This window comes from Protopterus annectens, chromosome 1.part0, assembly GCF_019279795.1.
Source record: "Protopterus annectens isolate FY-2018-M chromosome 1.part0, PAN1.0, whole genome shotgun sequence".
NCBI classification, from domain to species: Eukaryota; Metazoa; Chordata; order Ceratodontiformes; family Protopteridae; genus Protopterus; species Protopterus annectens.
Window position 1 is genome coordinate 1,156,672,925 of NC_056725.1, and position 12,396 is coordinate 1,156,685,320.

The 12,396-nt window shown below is 39.8% G+C and overlaps 1 protein-coding gene across 2 annotated transcripts in view; it reads right to left on the bottom strand.

Annotated features, from left to right (window-relative positions):
* The window catches only part of ATG5 (autophagy related 5), a 1,857,662-nt gene that overhangs the window by 698,874 nt on the left and 1,146,392 nt on the right, over positions 1-12,396 (bottom strand). The gene's annotated exons all lie outside the window — the stretch shown is intronic.

Below are 12,396 nucleotides of genomic sequence, written 5' to 3' on the forward strand. Positions count from 1 at the left end.
AAGGGCCTTTGCTCCAATATTTTCTGTCTATGCAGGTGGACAGAATTCTGTCCGACTTTTTGGGGATAGGGTCCTCCTATGCCCAATAAGCCATTAAATCAATAAGTGGATCAATGGGTGGCAACATCCAAGAGGAAGATGAGCTGGACTCAAAGGCTTCTAGGAACACAAACTCATCAGGATAAGGGCTAGCTGTGGACCATCCCCCCTCTCTGTTTCATCAATTCCAGGATCTCAACAAATGTGATGTCCTCAGAGGAGGATCTTGCGGAGCCTTAACTTACATCCAAGTTTGTCTATTCTGTGACAGACTCAGGTGAAAAGTCCAAGTGCTTCTGTTTGCACTACTATTTCCTATGAGGCATATGAAGGGGAATATCAAAGGGTTCAAAATCAGACTGGGAGCTAACACAGCAGGAAATCTGGGAAGTCTGTGGGGCCAACTGTCTCTGTCAGACAGAAGGATGAGAAACAGAAGCTGATCCATGCTGGGGGTTTGGATGGTGCGACCTCAAAGACAGCACCTTTTCCTCTGTAACTGACATAACACAGTGGAAAGCCTCAAAGGCTGAAGAAGCCACCAACTCCATAGGTTTACTCCTGTCTTCGAACACAATGCAAACCTCGGAATAAAAGGGTCTTGACCCCAAAGCTAATCTCAGTGCCAAGCTGCTATCTAGTGCCAATGTGCCGTGGGGAACGGACGGCTCCAACAGTTTCAGGATTGAACCCTAACTACAAGCCTCGAAACAGAAGCTTCATCTCTTGAGACTCTTCTGGATCTGAACATGATGGACCAAAAAGAAAAAAGGAACCCGTCAGAGTCAAAGTTTCCTGAAATATCAGCTCAACCAAAGGTGCTTCAGGGCATATCTGTCCTGAAGCTACCAGCACTGATGGGTGAACGGATATCAGAAAAGAGCTTAGAGAAGGGTAGATGGACAAGCACTCTGTACATCTCCACAGAGTGGTACCAAGAGAACCCCAAGCTGTATCTGTGTCACTTTGCCAACATCCTGTTTGGCCACCCCTTAAAGACCTGAACAATGACATGACCAATGGTGGTCTTAAGTAGCATTTCTCCTGAAGACGTGGAGAATGAAGTCTGGGGCTGACCAATTCCTGTGAGAACAGGGGCTGAGTCAGACATGTACAGCGCCAACAGACTGTCAAGCTCTGATAGCCTCTATACTTTCGGATCAGATTCTAAAGACAGGGAAGGATCTTGAGACCTCTTACTGGACTTCTTGGAGTCCCTTTTTTTCTTTGACTTGTCCTTAGAGTTTTCCGTCTTTGTCTGCATCCACTTTTTTTCTAGATTTCTTATCCTTAGCTTTGGGGGTGGCACAACTTATCTGGGGTTGAAAGTGTCACTTGACGATGTGCAACTCTGAGGAAGTCACTTTACCAGCCACTACTCCCGGGCTGAGTCTGAAAAAGGTTTATGGAGATCGGTGCTCAATCCTGGAACGCAAATACAAATAAATAAAGAAGCTTTTCATGCCTGGTTTGTAATGCTATAGCACTAAAAGAAGCACAGGCTTGACATGAGTTATTTAAATGTGCGGCCTCTAAACAATATACGCAGAGGGAGTGATGGTCTTGGGGACAGATTATGTCCACACTCCATGCACTTTTTAAAGCCTTGACTATCAGCCCTTACAGACACAGTAAAATACATGCAAGCACACACACAGACACACACACACACACACACACACACACACACACACACACACACACACACACACACACACACACACACACACACACACAAAAAAATGAAAATACTGGCTGACTGAACTTATCTAGACACTAACTACAACAATTTAAAGCCAAAAATTAACACTTCCATGAAGTGCTTACAAAAATCCTATTATATAAACAATTCTAAATTCTTATTCTAAACACTTAAAACTATAAAATAAAAACCCACAGTAAATTAGCTAATATTTGTATTTAAAACAAGATTTATTTAATGAACTAGAGAGAGTAAAACTCTATCAGTAAGTCAGAAGTGAACAAAGGTACTGCAAATTATACAAATTTTTGGAGCCCTCGGAAGTATGAGTGAACACCTCAGGTGGTACACAAGATCTGAGGTAACAGGGTGGAGGCCAGAGACTTATTGGTAGGGGAGGAGTCAGAGTCCTGGATCCAAAAGCTACAAGATTGGTGCCAAGGTCAGGTCTGACAACCCATAGTTGAATCGGACAAAAACAGACAACACACTGGATCTTGAGTAACTCTTAGATGACCTTTGACTGCTAGACACTGAATGTCAGAAATATAAAAAGTCCGTGAACAAAAACGAGTGCAGGGACACCGTACCTGGTTCTAGTGTGTGAGCACTTTGATCTTTTATAAATTTCAAAGTGAGAGCACAGAGATGAATTATCTAACTATTCTATCCACAGCAAAGGGCTTCTCTAAAATAAAATGTTAACCTGAAAAGAGTTAACACAGTTAGATGCCCAGCCTTTGATCTTATCCTCATTTACACACAAGATTAGTGAAGAAGAAAACTTGGTGGGAAAGTCCCACATAGTGAGGATGTATTCCTCTAAATTTGTAACGGTTAACATAACATCAGTATACAATAAAACCTTATGAAGGGAACCACTACGTAAAGAAGCCATAATGTAATTATATCAGAATACATGTTTTGCAAAAGCTAAGCGACAAAACAAAGATGAAGACAATAAAGACACCTTTATTTTGCCTGACTGACCTTTTATAATAAAGAGTCAGTCTGTTCATCATCACAGGAAGGCTGACAACTGCCACAAAAATTAAACATTTAAATCAATACACTGAAGCAGGATTCTCATTAACTTCATGATATGTATTCTGTCCCAAATGTTAGCTATATCCAATATGCTTACAACTCCACCCTGATTTGCTCAGCTACATCTCCTACAGATTTATGGTCTGCTACCCAGTCCACCTTTAATACTATAGAAAACTGGCTCTCTGAACGTCGATTGATACTAAATCAAAAAAAAACTAAAATGCTGTTATTCTCACCAACACAAAGGTCTGCTGTTTTTACCTTTATCATAAATGCAAATGGCACAATAATCTCCCCCCAACAAAATTATTAGGGGTCATTACTGATAATAACCTAAAATTCAACCTACATGTAAACCAATCAATCAAACCCATCAATAAAAAACTAGGGTAACTTTACAGAATAAAAGCCTTCCTCACCCCTCCAGCCAAAATTGTCACAGCTCGCTCTCACCTACTTTCAACATTTCTATATGCATCCCCCCTACTCTCTAATCTAAACAAGACTGTACTTAATAAACTCTCAACCTGTTATAATCAAATTGCCAGGTTAGCCACTGGCCTGCCTTTTGGGACACACCACTGCATCAATCTTAACCAGCTTGGGTGGCTTGAACTACCCAGTCTAATCCAATATAACCTACTGATTATGGCTAATAAAATCCTTTATAATCTGGATAATACTCAGGCACGTCCTGTTCGATTCTCAGCTAGAGCGTCTTCTGTGTGGAGACATGCGTGAATGGGAGTACCTTCGTTGAAGGTTGTGCGTCAGAGCTGGCAACTAGGCACGTAAAAATCTACTGCCAATCATTAGCGGACCAGAGTTCCGCTGTGGTGACCCTAACCGGAAAAAACGGAAAACTTTTGTTAAAATGTAAGCATTCAAAGTTGAAGCTGAAGACCAGAACAATGCCAGTGATACCCAATAAAAACTGCCATCTCTTCTACCTTCAATCATGAAAAAAGACAAACTCCACCTGAGGTAGTTTCTTTCTTGTTGAAATGCAGAGAATAATGGACTGTTGGGAAGGACAGTACCATGATTTTCATCTTACTCATTTCATGCTCAGAAGGACTGCTCCAGTACTAGCTGAAGATCACTGCCACTTATGACTAAGACGACATGATCTGCATGCAACAAAAATGCAACTGTTACATTCCCAAAATTAATACTTTGCGGAATTTGGCCATGCCATTCTAGCTTTCCATGAATATCACAGATTGGATGGGAGATAAGACACCAGTGAAGGAATCCTATACCACCTTGAACATATCTAACACAAAATATGTGGACACAACTCTTGATTCTCAGATTCGTACATCGGCGTTACATAGCACTGGCTCTAAGATTAATACCCTGTACTGCTGTAATGGGAAGCCAATAGCACAAAAAATGGAATACACAGGAGACAAAAGTTGTAAGTAAAGAAGCAAAAGAAATTAAAAGAACAGAAAACACAAAAACAGACAAAAATAATGTGGAGTGGTGGTAACAGAGAGAGGTATACCGTTATACATATTATTTAGGTTTACAAGTTCAGGAGGATCGGGTAATCAAAACTGAGGACGAAAAATAGGTATTCTGTAAAGGAAGATGGAAACATTTAAGCACTAGAAACAACAAATATTTCTTTGGAAGATTCTTTCAGCAATAGGGGATAGAAAAGATGGCAAAAACATATTAAAATATGTACCCCTACCCATTGTTAGAAAACTGTTTTCACTTCGCTGAGTTCCACCTGCCCCTATTCTTGATACTTGTGCAGAAAAAAAGGTAAACAAATATAAGACATTAAAATATCTCCAAAAGGCTATTTAGATGGCCTCATTGCTCAAACCAAGCTTAAAATGTCATGCCCTTTACAAAGAAACTGTTGAAATAAATGCAAACTGCAGATGCTGGGAAAAAACAGTGTATTTGAGATTGCTTTTTATTACACTGATTTTTCAGAAGAAATATCAACGGAATCTGGCTTTGATTATAAAGTTATGCTTGTCATAAACAAAGGAAAATCTCCCAGGGTTAGGTGGTTGCCCTGTAGAATTTTCCTGTACATTTTCAAAAGTGTGTGTGTGTGTGTGTGTGTACAGCATACCGGGTCTTAATCCTAGGGCAGTGATGAATTTACTCTACTTGCCGAAAGAATATAATGGATGGTACAAATAGCTTGCCTAGATGTAGTTTAGATGAGATGTGGTGTTGAAGGATGAAAATCTGATTACAATCCAGATGATCCATGATCGATTAGTGGGAACGGTGCTGGATAGACCAGATGGGTAGGATGGGAGTGACAAGCCAATACTCTTTCCTGGGGGAAGGGAGATGCCCCCCTCCTCACATCCACACACACTGGTGAAACTTACTGGACAGAAAGTAATCATCCATGAAAGAGGCCAGTGCTACAAACACTACGCTGAACAAGAAAGAAGGCTGATCATCGTCTGCCCATGAGAAAGGAGTTCCGGGCCCAAGATATGAGTAGTGAGCACACATCATCTTTGAAATTATGCTTGTTTATGCAGTACGGAAGGATGAATTACGCTATGTCAGGCTATTAGAAAACATTAACAAGTACATATCTCCCCAGCTGAATGATGGATTTGTATGCATAACTAGCACACAGACACAAAGTGCTTCTGAACACAGTCCACAATAAAGTCTTCCTGCATAAAGGAGAAGAGGAAGGGACCAAAGGTCTTAAATTAATAGGTGTTTACTAGGCTAACAACCACAAGGGTCTTTTTAAACCTAGCCAAAGCAACCCAAGTCTCTGATCAGTTCTGGTACCCTTGATAAGTGTAAGCAGGGGATTGGGAGGTGAAACATTTAGAGCAGGAGATTGGGAGGTGAAACATTTACAGGCTGTGTCTATTAGAGAGACAGGTGCAAAAGCAAAGATGAATTTCCTGTTCCATATCCAGTTGTCCAAGTTACACCTGAATTGGGTTTAGGAGGACCTCAGCTTCAAATGGATGGGGAGTCTGTTCCAGAAAAGCAGTAATCTCTGAGGTACATATCTCCTTTGCCAGCAGATACTACTGATATCACAGGCAAGGTTTAAGTCTTTAGAATGAATAATTTTGGTGCTGTTTGTTTTGTGGATATGTAGGAGCTCCATCAGAGTGAGGTCTGACAATGCCTTGTATGCCAGGCATAGATCATCCCTCAACAGCCTGTAGGAGACAAAATAGAGAGAGAGAACCTTGAGATGGTCTGCACAGGACATGTTACTTATGCCTTTCATTCTTTTAGTAAGGAACCTCTGTGGATGTTCCAGTTGGTGGATATGCCTGTTTAGGTACATTCCAAAGGGGGCACTGTACTCAATGACAGGTCTGATGAATGCCGAATACAGTGGAACAATGACTTTCTTTGACGTAGATGCCATACCACTGTTTATAAGTTGCACAACATAGAATGATTTACTCAGTATTGTACACACATGATGGTCAAAGGCTAGATTACTGTCTGTGTGTGTCCCCAGGTCCCTGACTACTGTGGTCAGCTTTTAGGGGTGTGTTGTAAATATATGAGTTACCAGGGATGGATAACCTCTCAAGATTTATGGTTTCATAAGTTCATACCAAATTACTAGTCTAGCTTTCTTAACAGGCCATTCAACAGTCAATTTCCTTCCCAAAGGTGAGATTCGAACACTGTACCTTCTGTCAGTGAGTCAAACACCTTAACTATTTTACTAACCCCCAAACATTTTTAAATTAAGAATTCACAAAGCCTATTTTAACACGTGTGCTTTACAATATACAGCTACTCTGTTTTCACGTCTTGTAGGACAATAATTCAAAATAATTTAAGACAAGCAATGCAGAAGGTCATCCACTCGTTAGTATTTCTGTAAACCAGCTCTTAGTAAGCATGTACAACCCTTGTGCTCGGACTAATACAACTGCACAAACAGGTACTTCAAATGCATTTTTACAGCTAAAAAGTGAAGTATTTTGCATGCCAGAAAAAATACAATATATAACCCTATTTTAAACCAGTTGGTAAGCAGATGTACTGAGAAGACATCATTGCCTGTTTCATCAAGAAGTGTAAACACATTCTAAAGCTTTTGCCTCATTTTTTATGGTGTGTGCATGCACCTCCAGTTCTACTTTGAAAGGCTTTTTTTTCCTAAATTGAAGATTTTACAGGTGTCACAGCCTACATCATTATATATGCCTATGGAGAAAACCATGAAATGTAGTGCAACCTGACAGATAATTATAACAGTAAAAGTAGTGCTGTAGAGTAGTTAGCACACTTGTTGTGCTACTGTGCCCTCTACAGGTCTGAACGTGCTTCTTTCGCTACTACTAAAAAAGGTTTGCAAATACTGTGGAGTCACTTGTGGCAATAGAGTATGACTCACATTCTGGCATTGCATAAGTAAGGTAATATTATATAATTTCCATATCACTATCAGACAGTGCATATTAAGAATGCTTAAGAATGCAGTCAGCTTCCCTTCTGATAGGTGTACTAGCAACCATGTGCAACTGATTTCCCAGAAAAAGGGGAATTACTAAATCAGTTCAGTACGTGCAATGATCCAGCTTCCCTTACAATTCTATTACTGTATTTTAATATAAGCATTATGAGAACTTTTGTTATTTTTTTCACTAGGCAAACATCTGGCAGCATTTAATCAATAGTGACCACAACGTCAGTTATTTCCCTAGGTCATGTTACAACTAGGAGGACATCTCCCAGAAAAGACTATTAAAATATTAAATGATTTGTTTATTGCACTAATTCTAATAACCAGTTTGTTCTTTTATGTGGAAAATTAAAAGTGTTTCATTTTCTTTCCTGTAATTAAGCAGCATATGAAGAGCACTATAAAGTACATTGCTAAAACTAAACTGTTCTTCCCTCACTGGGTGTAGCAGTGCTGTTCATTAACTATCTCACCTAACCAATAAGATAAAGTTGTATTAAGGATATACAGAAAGAGTGAGTGAATTAATAAGTATGGTATCCAATACCTCACAACCTCATAGCAAGAACTCTGGCCAAAGCCAAAAATAAATGGGGTGTAGGGGTTAAAGGCCCCAAACCAGGGACAAACTTTAAATACAGTGCTTATAAACTTAAAGTTACTAGAATAACATGTTTTGCATTACCATATATTTTTGAAGGTTATGAAGTCTGGGACTCAAAATGCATGTCATGTAGTGATTTCAATCCTGAATGATTTACCACAAAATCACACATTTTATGAGGAATACATCATAAATATGAGGTACAAATGTGGACATTCTGTGAAATTCTGGAAAGTTGTGAAGTATGACTATATTCCTATCATCTACTATAACTCACTAGCTTATATTCAACCAATACTAACTGTTCTGTCACCTCCTACTTGTGAAATCTTCTCTGTAAATAATGTTGTCATAGATATGTACCCTTGTGCTTGCCTGCTGCTTCATTCACAATCAATGTCAGGAACTGTAACTCACACAAACTTCCAGACTGTCACAACCAAACTTAATAAACCTGCTGAACCTGCTTAATTATAAATTGTAACCTCTAAAGGCCTACAAACTGTTTACTGTTTTTACTCTATGGTGAGTGAACCTCGAATGTCATTACATTATTATATACTAAAAAAGTTCATCTGTTGTGATACACCAAAGTAAGAGAGAGATATGAAACATATTTCTCAAGTATAAATAATCTGAGATTGGAGTTTCAACTTCACCCTAATCAGGACTAGGGCTGACAGGACTTAGTGTGGCATCTAATAACTTTCCAGAGCTACCAGTCCAATCCTCTTTACCTGCAATGTTGTGTAATAAAGAACCCTTCTCCAGATCGTGTTTACTGCATGTCAGATGCATCTGGTAACTGGCTCTAGGCTGCCATTTTTATTAATACTGTTTTGGGTGTACTTTTGTTTCACCATCATGGGTGACGAACAATACTACTACATCCACACTATTGCTCCTATTCTATTACCTTTTATATAATTTTAACAAACTCCTAAAAATCCCTCACATTCATCATAGTCTTGCCTATTATTACTAACGATAACTATACTTAAAGCAAATAGTTGATGCAGTAAAACCTCACTCTCTCTCCTTTTTCCCTAAAGAAACTGTTACATCAAAGTATATTTATCACTAGATGCAAGTATGTACAACTCTATAGTAATTTTTACCTTTTGTTTCTCATGCTATGTATTATTCAGAATATATTGAATACTGTTACACATCTTATGTATATATGTATATATATATATATATATATATATATATATATATATATATATATACACACTACCTATAATCTCACTACTAGACTATAACAATTACCTGAATACGCTTGTACATTTCTCTGGTACTTCTCTCTCTGGGTCTCTGATGAAAATGTGTTTTTTCAGAGCTTAGATTATCTTGGTCAACATAAATAAGTCAAGTTGCTTTCAATCGGAGCATTTCACCCCGACTCTCCGCTGAAAATAGGCTCTGTCCTAGTCGGACTTTCCCGGTCAACAAAACGATAAATAAAAATAAATAAAAATAAAAAATACTTGATTTTCATAGTCACTTCTCACCAATGAACCTTTTCACAAGGTCAGTATTTACAAGTTTATTTGGTTCATTTTCCCATTGCTGTTCATTTTTCTGTGTAAAATGTTTGGCATGCAGTTGCTATTAGCTTTCTTTTGTTAGTTTATCCAAACCAAATAGTAAAAAGGTCACAAAGTCAAATCAATTAGCAAAAACTACAAGAAAAACCTAGCCAAGCTAAAGTTTTCACTATGTCATACCTTAAAACTCCTGTAATAGACAATCATGGGATATATGCAAATGACCCCATAAGGACATCAAGTGTTTCAGCTATATGGTTTCTGAATGTGTGTGACTTTTTCCTTTTTAAGTCTTTGTGAATACATTCAGGCCAATAAAGCCAAACTCCACTAGCTGTGGACATGCATGTTTCTGCCTTATGACCTAATCAGCACAGCATAAGTGGACTGTTTGTCTGAACTTTAGAAACACAGGGATTTTACACCCAGTTGATGTCCGTAACCATTAAGGTGTCTGCAAAATATCCCAACTAACATCCATTTGGCTATACTTTATAAACACAAGATTTTTACACCCAGCTGATGTCCAAAACCATTAAGGTGTTTGCAAATTATCCCAACTAACATCCAAACCAATGCATGTCCTTAGCTAGCGGGGTTTGCCAAACAGTCCACTTATGCTGTGCTAAGGAGGTCATAAGAAGGCAGAAACATGCGTGCCCACATCTACTGGGGTCTGGCTTTACTAGCCTGAATGCATTCACAAAGACTTAAGAAAAAGCAAAAAGTTACAGATATTCAGAAGCCATACAACTGAAACACTTGACGTTCTTAAGGGGTCATTTGCATATATCGCATAGGCCTCTAATGCAGGAGGTTTAAGGTATAACAATGAAAACTGTAACTTGGCTAAGTTCTTCTTGTAATTTTACTTGTTATTTTATCCACCACAGTTAGGGTTGTTTCACATTGGGAAACTTTTGTTAGAAATGTGATCTTCTTCTTTCGGCTGTTCCCATTAGGGGTCGCCACAGCAGATCATCTGTTTCCATTTCTTCCTGTCCTCTGCATCTTGCTCTGACACCAATCACCTGCACGTCCTCTCTCACCACATCCATAAACCTTATCTTAGGCCTTCCTCTTTTCCTGTTACCTGGTAGCTTCATCCTTAGCATCTTTTTCCCAATATACTCAGCCTTTCTCCACAGCACGTCCAAACCAACATAATCTTGCCTCTCTGGCTTTGTCTCCAAATCTTCCAACCCGGGCTGAACCTCTAATATACTTATTCCTAATCCTGTCCACCCTTGTCACACCCAGTGCAAATCTTAACATCTTTAACTCTGCCACATCCAGCTCAAACTCCTTCTTGTCAATGCCACTGTCTCCAACCCATATAACACAGCTGGTCTCAGTACCCTCTTATAGACATTCCCTTTCACTCTTACTGGTACTCGTCTCTCACAAATCACTCCTGACACTCCTCCACCCACTCCATCCTGCCTGTACTCTCTTCTTCACCTCTCTTCCACACTCACCATTATTCTGAACTACTGATCTCAAGTATTTAAACTCATCCACCTTTGCCACCTCTACTCCTTGCAGCCTCACCATTCCTCTATCCTCCCCCTCTCATTCACACACATATATTCTGTCTTAGTCCTGCTGACCTTCATTCCTCTTCTCTCTAGAGCATATCTCCATCTCTCCAGGGTCTCCTTCACCTGTTCCCTACTCTCACTACAGATCACAATGTCATCTGCAAACATCATAGTCCACGGGGACTCCTATCTGAGCTTGTCTGTCAACCTGTCCATCACCATTGCAAATGAGAAAGGGCTCAGAGCTGAGCACTGATGTAATCCCACCTCCACCTTAAACGCATCCGTCACTCCCACTGCAGACCTCACCGCTGTCACACTACCCTCGTACATATCCTGTACCACTCTTACATACTTCTCGGATACTGCCAACTTCCTCATACAATACCACAACTCCTCTCTAGGCACACTGTCATATGCTTTCTCTAAGTCTACAAAAATGCAATGCAACTTCTTCTGACCGATCTTTGTACTTCTCCATCAACACTATCAGAGCAAACATCGCATCTGTAGTGCTCTTTCCCAGCATGAAACCATACTGCTGATCACTAATCATCACTTCCCTTAACCTAGCTTCCCTACTCTTTCCCATAACATCATGCTGTGATCGATCAATTTAATCCCTCTGTAGCTACTACAGCTCTGCACATCACCCTTATTCTTAAAAACACTTTTTCTCCATTCCTCAGGCATCCTCTCACTTTCCAAGATTTCATTAAACAATCTGGTTAAAAATTCCACTGCCATTTCACCTAAACACCTCCATGCTTCCACAGATAAGTCATCTGGACCAACAGCCTTTCCATTCTTCATCCTCTTCATAGCTATCCTTACTTCCTCCTTGCTAATCCATTGTACTTCATGATTCACTATCCCCCACATCATCCAACCTTCTCTCCCTCTCATTCTCTTCATTCATCAACCCCTCAAAGTACTCTTTCCATCTCCTCAACACTCTCTCCTCGCATGTGAGTATGTTTCCCTCTTTATGACCTTTACCTGCTGCATATATTTCCTAGCTCGGTCCCTCTGTCTAGCCAATCGGTACAGGTCCTTTTCTCCCCCAACCGTTCATACAACTCTTCATATGCATTATCCTTAGCCTTCGTCACCTCTCTCTTTGCCATGCACCTCATCTCCTTATACTCCTGTCTACTTTCTTCATCATCATCTCTCAGACAATCCCACTTCTTTGCCAACCTCTTTCTCTGTATACTCTCCTGTACTTCCTCATTCCACCACCATGTCTCCTTGTCATTCTTCCACTGTCCAGATGTTATACCACCACCTTTCTAGCAGTCTCCCTTACTAGCTCTGCTGTAGTTACCCAGCTATTTGGTAACTCTTCACTGCCACCCAGTGCCTGTCTTAATTCATCCCTGAACTCCATCTCACAATTAACCTTTTTCAATTTCCACCATCTGATCCTTGGTGCTGCCCTCATACTCCTCCTCCTCTTCTTG